The sequence below is a fragment of the Lagopus muta genome, chromosome Z (genome assembly GCF_023343835.1).
Source record: "Lagopus muta isolate bLagMut1 chromosome Z, bLagMut1 primary, whole genome shotgun sequence".
Classification (NCBI taxonomy): domain Eukaryota; kingdom Metazoa; phylum Chordata; class Aves; order Galliformes; family Phasianidae; genus Lagopus; species Lagopus muta.
The window spans coordinates 41,200,636-41,216,327 of NC_064472.1; positions in this window are offsets into that span (position 1 = coordinate 41,200,636).

The following is a 15,692-nucleotide window of genomic DNA, read 5'->3' on the forward strand; positions in this document are numbered from 1 at the left end:
TCTTTTGTACTCACTAAAGAATGAATGAGCTATAGTTGCTATGTCTGTCTTCCTTTGCAGTCCTTCCTCTATTTCTTTTACAGTCCCTTTTTCCGCTTCTATTATCATATATATAGATGAAAGATTCCTCAAGATAGTGTTCTGTTGCATCTTTTTTTTCTTCTTTCTCTCCTCATGATCTATAGCAAAGTTTCAGTGTGGGATGAGTAAAGAATGAAAGAAAAGAATGATGGGATGTAGTAATATGCTTTGATTAAACAGATACAGATCTGAACAGAGCTGAAAACTGACATTCTACTTAATGCCTGTCTCCTATTCCACATTACATGGACAGATGTGTTAAATACACCTACAGTTTCTGTATGTTTCCCATTATAAGGTCTCTGCTTACATTTGTCACTAAGCTTGCCAAATTGTTTTAAACGCACAAAGTTAAAAAGTTTTCCTGAAAGTTTTCCATTCTGGGTATCTAATTTATGTTGAATTTAGAGGGGCTGTTGAGGAAATAGAGTATTCTATTAGTATTCTATTCATGTTAAAATTAATTTACTTTTGGTTCACTCTGAATGCCTATAATTTGAAGGAAGCTTGTAAATTTGGTGACAAATAAAGAGGGGAGCATGATACCATCATGCCAGGACATGTACTTTGCTTCTTGTATTGGATGGGAAAAAAAAAAATTCTCACATATTTAAACAAGTGAAAAAGAAATAGAAGAAGTGGAAGAAATAAGCAGATAAGTTCTCCACAGCATTCTTCCCTACAGATCAGCAAGAACTGTGCAGTATTTTTCTGAAATTCCCCTTTGGAGCTTTCTGTGGCTCTCGTTGGACAGGACATAGCAAGGATAATGCTTTGTAAAAAGTCTTGATCAAGGTGCTACAAAAAAAAAGAAATAAGCCTAGTTAGATGCAGAGGAATGGGGAACTTATGCCTTTCAAGAAAGTAAGGAGAAGCACAGGACAGGAAAGCAGCATTACGGAACAAAAGCTGAATCTTTAGCATAAGCTACATATTTTACAGAGGAACCAGGAAAGTGCAACAGCGAGGGCACCTGAAAGGAGCCCTGAAATGGGCAAACAGGTGGAAGCAAAGACATTGGAAGCAGGCCACAAGCATATCGCCTGAGCTTGCAAAAACTTTGTTCAAGCTATTACTCTTTCAGACTTGAAGCTAAAATCTCTATCACCTGATGTCACCAGGGAATCCCTCTGATAAAGGGCTCTCCTGCTTTCCATTCTACCCCTTTCTCAGGCAGTAGTTTATATGATCAATAATGATCTATGTGCTGAAGTTATCAGGTTTTGTACTAAATCTAGGGATCAAGTTCTGCTTCTGCTAGTGGCCTCTTTCTTTATATCAAGCAGAATTTATGGATATTTTCAGATTTTTTCAATTTGGGAACTGCATTAAAATAGATAAAACATTAAGTTGCGAAATGAAACACTCAACATTCTGAAGTTTGCCACATTCACCTTAATCTGACACCTTCAGTATGTGCTTTCTGTTGGCTTTTCATTATGCGATCACATGCATGGTTCCTGCAAAATACTGGCTTCATTTTCTGCATAGTTGGGAATATTCTTAACACAGTCATCGCGTCAGAACAATGAAAGAGCGCACTCTTCCTCTCTTGGTTGCAGATTTTATCAGATTAAGGTAGGGAGTGGCCATACAAAAAAGCAAAAGCAGTTGAGGGCTTCTTCAGCAACTGGGTTATCTCTCTACCTCTCCTCCTGACTTCTGTGTCCCGTCCAACTGACCGTCCAGGGAACACTTCTGCAAATGCATGTGCATAACAACTATAGGAGCAAGAGAGGGTGTTTGCAGCTGTCCTACGTGTGCAGTGTACAATCTGATTCCAAATGCACCAAAAACCAAATGCCAGCTACTAGTTTTTGATACATCTAGAGGTTTTGGGGTCTTTTTGTTGTTGTTCTTTGTAGTACTTTACACTTGTAAGCTCTACTATTGGAACAAGGAGCACCAAACTCACAAGTAGCATAGTGAAGGCATGGTGAGATCATCCCTACAACAGGGAGGGCGTAAATATTTGTGCATGCAGTGTCGAGCTCAAGTACATTATGTCAAATTGGAGCTGTGCTTCCTTCAGTAAGCAGATGGCTCATCTGTATTTCTTTTTCATCTTCCCATTTCTTGTAAGATCAAAAAGACATACAGATTCACCATCTGCTTACTGAAAGAAGCATGGCTTGGAATAGGCCAGGAGGAGGTTGTGTGGCTATAGGAGAACATACATAATACTTGAAAAATGGCATTGATTGATAACAAATTTCAATTCCTAATTCATGACAGCCTGCATTTCCAGCCTGAAGAATCTCTTCACATATGCATTTAAGAATATGTAAGGATACATGGATGGTCTTTGGCATCTCAGTTTAATTAATGTAAGTTTTGGATTTGCTGTTCATTCCATATATGTTATAAGAGAACTCTTCTAAAACATTTTGGAGCTTTGAAAAATACTTGTAGGAGAGTGTTTCATATGTCTCCTGGCCTACTGAACCAAGTGCTTTGACTACCAAGAGGAAGAAAAAAACCAAACAACTGTACAACATATCTAATATCGTTTTAGACCATTTCTATTAATAAAAAATTACTGGTTTAAAGCCCCAAATCTCAGAAACTCCATGTTTTTTTGAGTTGGTCTGCTGGGGCACTGCCATGTTCTTCTGATTTCATTGACTAGTACTTCCTAGGACTACACACGCATAGCTTTAAAACTGAGACAATTTCATATTTTTCAGAATGAATAATTTCTGTCCTGGACCTCAGGCAGGTATAGTTTCTGAGGAAATTCCATTTCTTTGGTGGGGGAGGGAGGAAATACTTCCATGGCAGATTGACTATAAAATATAAATGGTGCTGTTCGAAGCAGCTCAATAGCAAGGAATACCAGATTGAACTGTAGAGATGGATTAATGAGCAGATGATGCAATTGTAGTTATGTGATAAGTTGCTTAGATATTTCTTTACACACAGTCATCACACCATACATACAGCCTCCACATACATAAGCAGATGTCTTGGAGGAGATCCTCAGTAAGCATAAATTGATGGAGCCCTCCTCTAAGTCCCCTTCAGTCCTGGAGCCTTTCCATTTTATGTCAGTTAAGGACTTGGCTTCTTTGTTTCCATGTATGTTTGCTAAGCTGCAGACCAAACTGATGATTATTTGTCTAAGTAAGTGTTGCAAGTTTCTGGCTCGTATTTGCTAATGAAAAAGAAAAAAATCTTCTAACACGAAACTCGGCTTAGATCCCAGTTTTCAGTCATACTTTCCATTAAAAAATGAAGGATTTGGCATACATCACCTGAGAAGCATAAATCAAATTGTAATAGTGCTGTTGTTTTCCTGAAGAACTCAGGGAAGGACTTAATTGCATTCACATCTCCTACTGAATCTAACCTGATGTCCTGAGTCAGTTGCATTAAGATTGAGAAATCCTTACCAGGGATACAATGCACACAGTGGTTACAGTCGCTGATGTAATACTGGCGCCAGTAAGCTTTATTTTATTTTAAAAAAAATACTACTTTCCATGTACTTTAAAATAGTATAGACATAAAATATTTTTAAAAAAAACAGAAGCTCTGACTGTGTAATTTGATGCTGAGCCTTAGCAAAACAGGCAAAGTTCCAAATATTTTTCCCAGCTCAAATGGTTTAAAATATGTTTCCAAGGGTGATTTGGCCGGAGAGGCAACCACTGGGGAATTACAAACTGAAAAGTTTTATTTTTTGTGAAGATCTGAATTTCTGTGAAGAAACCACAACTCCTTTCAGGGCTGGCCAGGATCCAAAAGTAAGGTATGCTGTAAAAACATTTGTTCAAGTGAAATCTCATTAATGAAGCTGAAAGGAAAAAAACATTGTACTTACAACTTAAAAGAAAGACTGTGAGATGAGTTCATTTCAGACAGCATGGCTTGGCCTTTGCTTTGTATGTAAGGCCTTTAATTCTCTAAGGACTTCTACACAGGTATGCATGATTCTCTGTCTTCTTCCCACTCTCACCAAATATTTTATGCACCTAAAATGAAGGGAGTCATCCAGGAATAAGTGTTTACCAGACTGGGGCCTCCCTTTGTACTTAATCAGGGTTTGACATATTCAGTAGGAAGTCAGATCAACTAGAGGCATAATTAATGCATAATTTTGCATTGCCAAGTCAAGCTTATTTTATGAGCTTGTTATATTCCTAGCCAAATGTTACTTTTGGCAAAAAGAATGTTTACAATGTTGTTGTTTGGACAAATTACAACTATTTTTTTCTTGAGGGCCTGGTCCACACGCTCTTGAAAAGGAGAGAAAGCTATCAGAGCTTTTAGGAGAAGTGGCTCTCTTTCTCTCTGCCTGTGGACATTTAACAACCATCTGTCCTTTCGGAGGACTTGGCTTTCAGGAAGCCTGTGAATGCATGGAAGGCACCTAGGCTACCTTCTCTCCATGACAGCCAGATAGGCCTATACCATTTATTTCAGTGCCTGTGCTAAGACATCAGCCAACCTAGGCCCATACATCCCACCAGTGGACTTTGTGTGGCAGGGCTCCTTGGTTTCAAGAATTATCTGTCTTCCTGGTCTGGAATTGTGTTCCTAATACTTTGATCCTATTAAGGATCTGTATAAACCAAACCATACTAACATCTGTTGTATCCCCAGAGAGACCTCAGCTTGACAGACATGATGATCTCTGGTAGTCTGTTTCAGGAGGGAATATTTCTTGCCATTCTTGCTCAGAAGTATTCCCACACTTGTGGTTAGGCCTTTTTCACAACAGCCTAATGGATAAGGAGTTTGCTCAGGAGCTGAAAAACAGGAGGACACACCAACTCTCTGGCCTCATTATCCTTTCATTCCTTTCCATATGACGGTACAGCTTCAGTAGGAAAAGTGAAATGGCCTCTCCAGAAACACCTGATATCACATATTTTTGTGACAGGTCAAAACCACGGGGTTTTTAGCCAGTGTAGTTTCAGACAGCTGATATCCCATCATATCTCTTCTGGCTGATTGTTCATGTCAGTATGTTCGTGCCAGTGTACAAAAAGAGCAACACACAACAGGTAACCACATTATTTTTGAAGTCCACATCTGTTTGAGCCTCAATGTATAGACTCTGGGCTTTTAGTATAGAAAATAACGTGCATGCTGAAATAGAACATGTAAGATGTGAGCGTATATTTATGTAGCCACTTGCTATTAGCACTTAACATGAAGTAGTCTGATTTCTGCCTACTCAGCCTATGTGTTTTGAACCTCTACCTTTTTCTACTGAACAGAAGTTTCTGTGCTGAACTCTGACTTCTGCAGCACTCACCTAACTTTTTGAAAGTCATTAAGCTCTAAATTATAAGCACAGCGTTCTTCCCCTGTTTCTGTTTACAGATAAGAGGCTCGTTCTCTCTATGTTCTTGCCTCTTATCGTATTTCGGGAAGCAACTACTTTCTGCAGCATGTTCTACAGTGAAGACCAAAGAGAGGATGAGAAGAAATCTAGTTAATCCTGACCAGCATGGCATTTAAAGTAGAGTCATGACTGACTTAAGGAGGACTCATTTCCAACTTCTCAGATCCTTGAGAGCAGCCACGTTATAGAAGCTAGCAGCACGAAATTTGTCTTGCTGCCCATTTTGTGGAGGAGTCACCACTCAATGAATTCACATCTTCAGCTATTGTCACTGAAGTTTGAGTGTTCAGTTAACAATGAGTTATTGCCTAGTAAAAGCTGTAGGAAATATTATATAGACACTAAGCCTCAGGGAAATGGCATATGCAACTATTTCAGTGCTTTGATCATTATATCCTAAGGGTCTCGGTACACACACCAACTTCTGATTATGTTTTATAGTTTTCTCTGCTATTTTCCTGTGTCTAATTCCTTTATGAAATAAATGATCAGAAATTTAGCAGGCCAGAGAATAGCCACAGTACTGCAAAGCAGATCACAAACAATTTTTAAAGGTGACACATTCTTACAATAGCCCACAACGAAAATTGGAGATTTATCATCTGCTCAGTCATTAAACAGTTTTTCATATAAGATCCTTCTGGTTTGATTAACCTGATTTAGCCCCTTGAGCAGCTGCTTTACTTTATTTTCTTCATTTTAACTGCTGTGCTTTTTAATGCTCTCTCATCCTCTCTACTTTTATTAACTTTCACAATTTGTCTCAAATAATATCTGCAAACTTCTATGCTAAGGTTGTGTGAAAGAAAGAAAACAGAATTAGTGAAGAATTTTAAAAGGCAAACTATAAAATATTGCCCAGGCACTGTAATAATGCTTTGAAGGCTGACTACTTAGTAGCTTTGTTCTTGGCATCTAACTTCTATAAGAGCTTCTAGAACAAAGTAGGCAGGCTTTTCCCCTGAGACATATTTATTGAGTTCTTTTGTTTTTTATACAACTTACTGCAATGGATCCTTACTCCCCTGCACTGCACACATGGTTTCCAAACTGAACACCAACCTGTGCATGGGGAGGAACAACTGGAACAGCTGCACTGGCATTTCATAATCAAAGCTCACTCGGAAATCTCACTCCATTTAGATAGAATCATAAAAAATTGCTCTAAACTATGTTGTGTGTAATCAATCAGAATAAGCATGTCTCACGGTTATATCTATTTACCATAATCTCTTCAGGCTGAATCAGACCAGCAGAATATGTTTCAGAGAACTCAGTTGCACTTATTACATTAGCTCTGTGATAAGAGGATTTCACTGGTTGTCAGGTGATTCTTGCAGAAATCATAATGCCAGGTATTTGAAACATTTAGCTTTACAGTACTCAGGAGAGCAGTGCCGGAAGCAGAGCTTGTGCAGGGTGATGCTGTTCTGAACTCCCCCAGCCTTTGTAGATATTGGTTGTGCTGAAGTGGCCCATAACTATCATTCAGTTCCTTTTGAAAGAGTTTGTACTCTTTGAGTATTTGCCACATACTGTGACAAAAAAGTCCACGTCTTAATTATACACTGTGTCAAGAAATAGGCAAAGGGTTTGTTTTATATCCACAATTTCATGTGTTTGCAAATCTGGTATTTTGGGAAGTAATTAATAGTCATTCTTGGCTTACCTTTGTCACCCCACTTATGACTTCATAAATATGCATTATGTCCTGCTGACTCATCACTTTTTCAGACTAATGTACCAATATATCATATATCAACCAAAGAATTCCTATCAACAAGGTTAGACATACTAAGTCACCTTTACCCTCTAATTATTATCTTTTAGGAATATTTAATATCTGCTTCTTGTTTTCTTAGTGTGTGAATATTTCAGTAAGAAAATGGAGGACAGACCAACAAAAGATGAATTTAAAATTGAAAATAAATTAGGCAGAACCCCCCACCATGCTGGTATTTTTTGTCAGACAGCAACATTTGCCATTTTCAAACACTAAATGATAGAAAAGCCCAGTCCCCTTTTTTGAAGATGAGGCTTGTGTTATCCTCAGATTGTTGGGGGGAAATAATTAATATGAATATGGCTTGATGGTTCCTCTGCTGAAATCAGCTGATATCTTAAAATGTCATTGTTTGAAGCTGTCTGAATTGAATGTGTAGCTCACAGCCCTTCACTGAACTTGGCAAAGATTTCCTTATCAATAAAGTCACATGCATGTGTGCATCATAGCTGACTAGCAAATAATGTATGTCTCTGGAAACATAACATGGTATCTGTGGCATGGTTTAAAACACTCCTTAAAGTTCTTTATACCAATAGTACAGAAATCCATGCTTTTTTTTTTTCTTTTTTTTTTTTTTTTCTGCCTAAAAGAATGCAGGTTATGCTGATCATTAGAGAGGACCACATGCACTTATTATTCTACTAGTTACCACATATAATTTTTTATTAAAAAAATACACATTGACTACAAATCTGAGCTGGATTTTTTTTTTTCTAGTTAATGCATGATCACATATACCGTGAATCTTTATGAAACAGCAAAGCTGTTCTGCTTGTGTTGTTGTACACAGTGCTGAGAATGAAATATTTCAACCAATCAAGTACAATCATCATCACAATTTGTTTTCCTTTTCGACATGGCAAGTTCCTTAGCCCACAGCCTGTTCTTTAGTGGTAAATCTATTCCATTGTGTGTTCTACCAGAATGTGCAATAAAAATGAATGATTTCATTTGCACAATCTTAAAGAAAACTGCAGCTGCTCAGCTGCATTGGTGGGGAAGAAACAAATGAACATTTCAAACTGCTGCATAAAGTTTCTTTTACTTTTTCTTCTCATGAAACCTAACAACTGTTCATTAAGTAACCGTTGAAAGGAAGATAAGCGTGCAATTGATACTTCTAAGAAATGGAACATTGGGAAAATTCCAAATGACATCTGCACTGAGCAAAATCATCCTGAGCCCCCAGAAGGTGAAGGAATATATCAGTTAAAAATTTAGATTTAAACTGTGAGAAAAAAAAAAAAAAAAAAAAAAAAAATTAGAAGTGTGAAATACTTAGTACTTTTACTAAATTTTATTGTACAAAATAAAGAGGGTATTCCTTACTTTGGAAATAAATATAGGTTCTTACATATAGAATGAAGCTCAATACGTCTAGGAATGTTTATATTTTACTTTAAAATATTTTTGAAACATCACAAAGTTGTCTTTTGTGTTTGTTTTCTGGAAGAGACTGCCTACCTTACAGTTAGAGAAAAACATTTGAAACACCTTATGAGGATAGACAGCTGCAGAGAATTTGAATAAAAGTGTCAAACTGAGCTAGGCAATAAAAGCTGCAATTTTGCAAGTAGTTACTGTGCTTGCACGTGAGAGTACACATTTAGAAGCAGTGTCTTTGCATCTATTTTTCAAGCTGTGTATGTGAATTTATGGAAACACAGAATCACAGAATCACTCAGGTTGGAAAAGACCTTAAAGATCATCAAGTTCAACCACGACCTAACCATAGTACCCTAACTCTAACAACCTTCTGCTAAATCGTGTCCCTGAATTCTTAGGCAGAATCCCATTTCCAGACTTGACTTAGTTATAGAACCATAAAAGATGCTGAGTTGGAAGGGGCCTACAAGGATCATCGAGTTCAGCTCGATGTTCAGTTCCACATAAAACCACCCAAAATCCAAACCCTATGTCTGAGAGCATTATCCAGAGGCTCCTTGAACTCCAGAAGCTTGGGGCCGTGCATGCTGCCCTGGGCAGCCCATCCCATGCCGACCGCCCTGTGGTGCAGAACTGTCCCCAACCCCCAGCTGCCCTCCCCTCACACAGCTCCATGCCGTTCCCTCGGCCCTGCCGCTGTCACACAGAGCAGAGCTCAGCGCTGCCCCTCCGCTCCCTGTGAGGAGCTGCAGCCGCCATCAGGCCTCCCCTCAGCCTGCCCTGCTCTGGGTTTACAAAAACTTCTCTGATGTGTTTCTACACAGTTGGTGTCCAACCAGTAGTTTCAATAAGACCAAGAAAAAGCCTTTAGTTATAAAGATTTCTTCTGCTTCTAACACAGCATTTAGATAACTATCCACATTTCACTGTCTGTTGCTCACCCGACTTGACTCCCTGCCAGCAGTGCTAGCCACTCACACTGCTAGTGCAGGGACTGACCCCACCTCTGACAGCCTTTCTGTGGCGTCTGTCCAGGACATAATACCTGTAGGCAGCAGTGAGTTGCTAAGGCATGTCACATGTGCTGACACACCAGGCAGCTCCATGTAAGTGGAAAAAATGAAACCAGAATCATAACTTACAACTACCTAACTCAATGCCTGTAGGCAACTGCTTTACACTACTAGCTCACGGATGAGACCATTATAACATGGTTTTAATCACAGCAATTTACAAGCAAAGCAGTATCCCAAACTGTTACAAGTCTGAGAAGCACGAGCTGTGTGGTGCTTCTGAGGTTGGGCTGCAAGCAGCACTACAGCAAAAAGTGCCAGCGACCTTTGTTTGTATAGGGCCTGCAGACAGAACAGTTGTTGCATCTCACGGTAAGACACCATTGTTGGACAGAACAGAGCCAGTAGTTCATTTCTCAGCACAGGATGGAAGTATACTCTGTCTACACACAAATAAGTTCAATCTTGAACTTCCACTGTATTTTCTTCCTTTTAATGGTGCAGTTGCCACTCACATAGTTGCCTTTGAAGATAACGTGAATCAGTGTATTTTCTGTATTGCAGTGCAACCTTTTTAGATTCCCCTCTCTACCCCCCAAAGCAAACAAACAAACAAATAAATAATACAATCTCATAATTAATCATGACAGCTACATTTCTGTAACAGACGGTCCCAAGCAATGCAGAAATATACTGAACAGATCCTTGTGTCTGAAAGGGCAAAATGGTTCCCTGGCTGGTGTAAGCTGTTGGATGTCCCTGCTCACTATCTGCCATGGACAAATCACAGGTACAAGGCACGTTTAGAGGAGACCAGGCCACGTTTAGGGATTGATTTCAGAAGATAATTCTGATTTCAGAATATAAATAGATGCAATTGATGTAGGGCCTGATGTGCTGAAGTGCTGTTTTGTATGCCACGTTGAACTGCAGGATTCAATATCTAGCCTGCACAAAGCTTATCAGGTGTTTATAATCAGTCTTAACTGTCTTTTTTGTTAATGTTTTGGATATTTATATTTTAGTATAGAAAGAATCTAATAAGTACGTCTCGACTTCTCATGTGTTGGCTGCGTTAGTATCCTAACAGCCAGTGAAGTGACAGTGGGGTGTTACTTATAGTCCTTTGGGATCCTCAGCTTCACTGCAAGCGAGTGTGCCAAGATTCAAAGAGACATATTTTTAGAAGAGCTGGGACAATTGAGAAACATTCAAAGTAATTGCAGCTTGAAATCTCACTGAAACCATACATTTTTAATGAACTGCAGTTTGTAGTTTAAAAGAGAAGCTTCTCTTGACAAATGCAGATGTTTCTCTTAAAAAAGTTGGTATGCCATCATTTCTCATCTGAAACAGTACAGTGAACTCTTGTGGCCTTATGTTTTTGAATACCCTGAGAGAGTGTGTCCACATTCTTCTGAAATCCTAAGTGTCTCTTCCAGAAGTAACAAGTAAGGAACATCTCTGTAGCAAATTTTTAAACTTGTATTGACAAAATAAAACCAGGATTTTTTTAACAGACAGCATGAGAATATGAAACATAAAGGTGAAAATAAACAGTCACAGGCATTAGGCAGCAGAAGATTCCATGAAAGGCTCAAAAGACCTGCAGTTGTGCTTAGCAATGAGCCCAGAGTCTTGGATTTTGCTTACCACTTGTTTAATCAGATTACATACCAGTTAAAATTCATACCTTATTTTTATTATTCAGAAAGATTAAGCAAAATATTAGGACCAGTGAGACAGACATGATAAATTGCAGTATATTTCTATTAGATTAAAAATGCAATAGCGTTGACATCAACTGCAACATGATCCAACACTGAACTTTTAGATCCTGGCATGTTTATTGTTATACCTGGCAATCTTACGGGATTTTTTTCATTATTATTATTATTATCATCATCAAGAGATGAATACATGTATGTTACGAGCCGGGATTTTTTTTGAAGTGACAATGCAAGCTTGTACTTGAAACTGCTTTACATGCCATATGAGGTTATGAAGAGTCTAGAAGTGAGAGCAGAAGTCAGTACACAAAGGGGCTTGTGTCTTAAAATGTTAGGCTGGAATTTACCTTTATGTCAACCTCCTGGTCTACTCAGACAAAAATGTACTGAATGTCAGTCATGGATGGGCAAACTAAGGGTATTGCCGGTCTCTTGACACTGCCCTATTTGGTTATGATGGATGTAGAGAAATCTAATCCTTCCAGAGGGAATCAGGTGGCACTGTTAGGACAAAGAGTGCAAACAATTTTGTACTGGAAAAAACTTTCCATTTTGGTCTTTTTGTGCCAAAAATGTTTCAGTCTCCAGCTGTTCTGTGTTAAGACTAAATCTAGTAAAGAAAAGAATCTCTCAGAATAGATTAAACATGGAATAGCAATTTCTATTGGTTGGATTATGTTTAGGCCATATGAAACATGCTAAAAATCATTTCCCAGGCACTGTTAAAACATCTGCTTTCTGGATTGAAAAGCTAGACATTCGAACCTGAGCTGGGGGAAAAAAAAACAAAAACAACCAACCACAGCCAAGAGCTGTTTTCCTTAAAGGTCTTTTGCTACAAACAAGTTAATTAAGTGTTTGTGATATCTTTGTATTATTCCAGAAGTCAGTCTGAGCAGACAGAGAAAGAAAGCAGATGTCCTACAGACTGAGACACAGTTATTTGAAGAACAATATAAGTAATCTTCCAAAAAACCAATAATTTAATTTGGACTTTCCCTTTTGTCATCTCTGCACTAGAAATTAGTGTTTTATTTTGTCCTCTTAAATCAAGAAAGAATGGAATTGTCTGGTTCTTTGACATTTTCACAGAATTTTTAGTACCGTGTACCATTTTCCAATCAGTCCAGGGAATCCCAGCATTCATTCTAGCAGCACTATATTTTCCTGCTGACCTCACAGTTTCTCTGCAGGTGGCTTATTGCTTTTCTTTTGCTACAGCAAAACCATAATTTCCAGGCATTTTCAAACTATAAATTTCAATCTTAGGTAGGAACTGAGCCCCATAGGTATTCTGGACAGAATTTGCTCTTAATAGTGCTGTGAATTCTTGTGATGTTATCATAATCCTTTGATACTTTGTGTTCTTTAAAATTCTCATACTTTAAGATGTGTTCTTACTAGAATGTGGGCTTATATTATAAAAACATGTTTTTCTATTCTTGTGGTAACCTAAAAAAAAATTATTGAAATTATGAATTAGAGTTCTCTGAATCTGATTTTTTAAATGTTCTATCTCATGATTTTGAAGAGTTGCTCATGACTTTTTTTTATTTTAACAGTTCAGAACACTATAATAGAATGCAGAAAGCTGGTTACAGAGTGTTGACTCTTTTTTTCTTCAGTGGCTGACTCACATAATTGAAGACAGATGAAGACATATCTGGTCAACATTTTCAGAACTATTTTGGGGTCAGACTTGTGAATACAGATAGCTAAAAACATCTTGTAGTTTCTTTTTGATAATTGGATTTAATTACTTGTTTGTGAAAAGTATCCTGTTGTTTCTCCAGAAATATATTCCATCTGAATACTGGAATCAAGTAAACACCTAAAAGCTTTTGACTTTCAGATTTTTGTATAAAGGTTATCCAAACAAAAATTCTAAAAGCAAATAGCTAATTTTATAGATACAGTCCATGCAGTGTTGGTTTTCCTGCAGCTACTTTGGAGATGTTGTATATCATTAATAAGAAACCAAACAATCATCATCAGAATTTTATAGTTAAAGAAAACATAAATTATTCCTTGCGTTCACACTCTTTTTTTCTTGACTGTCTTGTATTCTGGAAACAGTGGTATTGCAAATTATACAGGGTCTGAAAATACTTGTTAAAGGTTACTCTTAAAGGTTTGGCTATGCACGGATTATGCATGCTGCACTAACAGTCATTCTGCATAATAACTTCAGAATGCCTAGCCAACGTTGCTACTAAAGAGAGAATGCAAAGTATATCACATGTTGATTGATTTTGATTAATGGCTTTGTATATGGAAACCTACAATATATATTTGACCAAATCACCCAGACAAATTTTTGAGTATCTTTGAATGTGCAAACTCCAGGAGACTCACATGAGGAGTAATGAAGCCATCATATTGAATTCATGGTATATTCACACATTCTGATTCAGTATTTCATTGGCTTTTTTGTGAACTTACTTTCAAATGATGAGGCCTCAGTAATTTTTAGATCTTTTATTCCATGACCTTATCCTCAGCACACACTCAAAAATCACTTGGTGATTTCTTCAATTTCATCACACAAATCTACAAGCGTCAAGTAGTTATACCAAGAAATCTATGGGAGAGGAATACAGGTTACTTGACTTTTGAAGTCAAAGACAATATATTGGTGTAGACTTCCAAGCCTATAGGAAGCTTTGGTAGAGAAGATAAGGATATCTTAGGAGGACACATCTAGATTGTGTTCCATGTTCTATGGTGCACATTTTCAGTAAAATGTGTGCATAGTGTTATTATTGTTTAAATAACCACATAGATTAGCACAAGAAAACACTGCATACACACAAGACAGGGTAGATAGATGCAGAGACTTTAATGTATGTATACATACATACATCAGTAAATAAATGTGTAAGATTTTAGTGGTTATAATTTAATGATACTTTGGTTTGTGATACCCAAAACTTGGCAGTTTTGGCTTACTTAAGCTCATACTGTGTTTTGAAAGCACAGATTAGGCACAGCTTGCACAACAGTGTGGCCCAGGTTAAGTACAGCTCATAGCGTTGCTTGACAGAAGTAAGGCAAGGAAGAATTTCAGGTTTGGGGATGTAACCCTCAAGAGATTTAGAGACAAGTCTAATTCAATCACCCTGCTACATGTAGGACAAAGGAAGCCATGCACCATCTCATGCAGCTTGTAGCATTTAGATGATAATTGAAACCAGAGCAACCAGAGAAAGCTATTTAGCATCTGCAAAACATCTCAGTAGATGGTTAGTGAATTAAGGTAGCTTATGATTTTCAGAAAACTGAGTATTATCACTTCAGTTGACAGCCCATCCCAAGACAGATAATTATGTTGCTGTTGAACTTGTCTTGGTTTTTTCCCTTTATCCTGCTCGCAGACACTTCTTATTCTTATTCTTATTCTTATTCTTATTCTTATTCTTATTCTTATTCTTATTCTTATTCTTATTCTTATTCTTATTCTTTTTTTTTTTTTTTTTTTTTTTTTTTTTTTTTTTTTTTAACCACTCCTTTCCCTTCCTTTGCTGCCCTGGGTGGGTAGAATGAGGACCCCAGTGGAAATTAGCCACATGTTCTTTCTTCTGTTTAATCTTTCCCTGCTCTGTCTTAGTCTCTTCATCATTCTATTTTATTTTGCTAGTTACATCTTCCTTTATCAGATAAAACCTCCAAAAGCAGCAAGGCTTACTTTGCATAAGACCTTCTGTGGTGACCATTACTGAAATAACAAAACTTGCTGGCCAATAAAATCTCAGTTTCATGACTTCGATTTTATGCCATGGCTAACAGACTTCTTTCCTTGACTCAGTATTAGTTGTTTTTTGGTTGTTTTGTTTTGTTTTGTTATTTTGGTAAAAACAGGAAACTGATTTCACATTAATCTACATGAGAAGATTTAAGCAACGCAAAGTAATATTATCATAAAAATAATGCAGACATTTTTTTGAATAGCATTAGTTGCAAGACAGAAGAGGATACCTTGATGTCTTCTGGAACAAACTTGTTATTCTTAGATATATATGGCGTTATTTAATGAATCAGTGATCTTTCTACTAGGCATGACTTAGCTGTTCTGTCTCAGTATTAAGATAGCAATGTTAATGGAGGGCAGATGAATGGGGACATCACCTTGTGATTTTGAATGCTCAGCAGCACCACTGAGTCAGAAGCAGGATGCCAAACACAAGAGTGTCTTTCGATAAAGCACTGTATGTGATGGCTGTTTACCAAAGCTCTTGGACAGCAAAGCATGGTTCAGAAGAATTTTTGTCAGAATCAGTAAAATATGCTCAATGTAATTCAACTCTCCTTGACTCCTAATGATGGTTTATGATACCATATTTTTT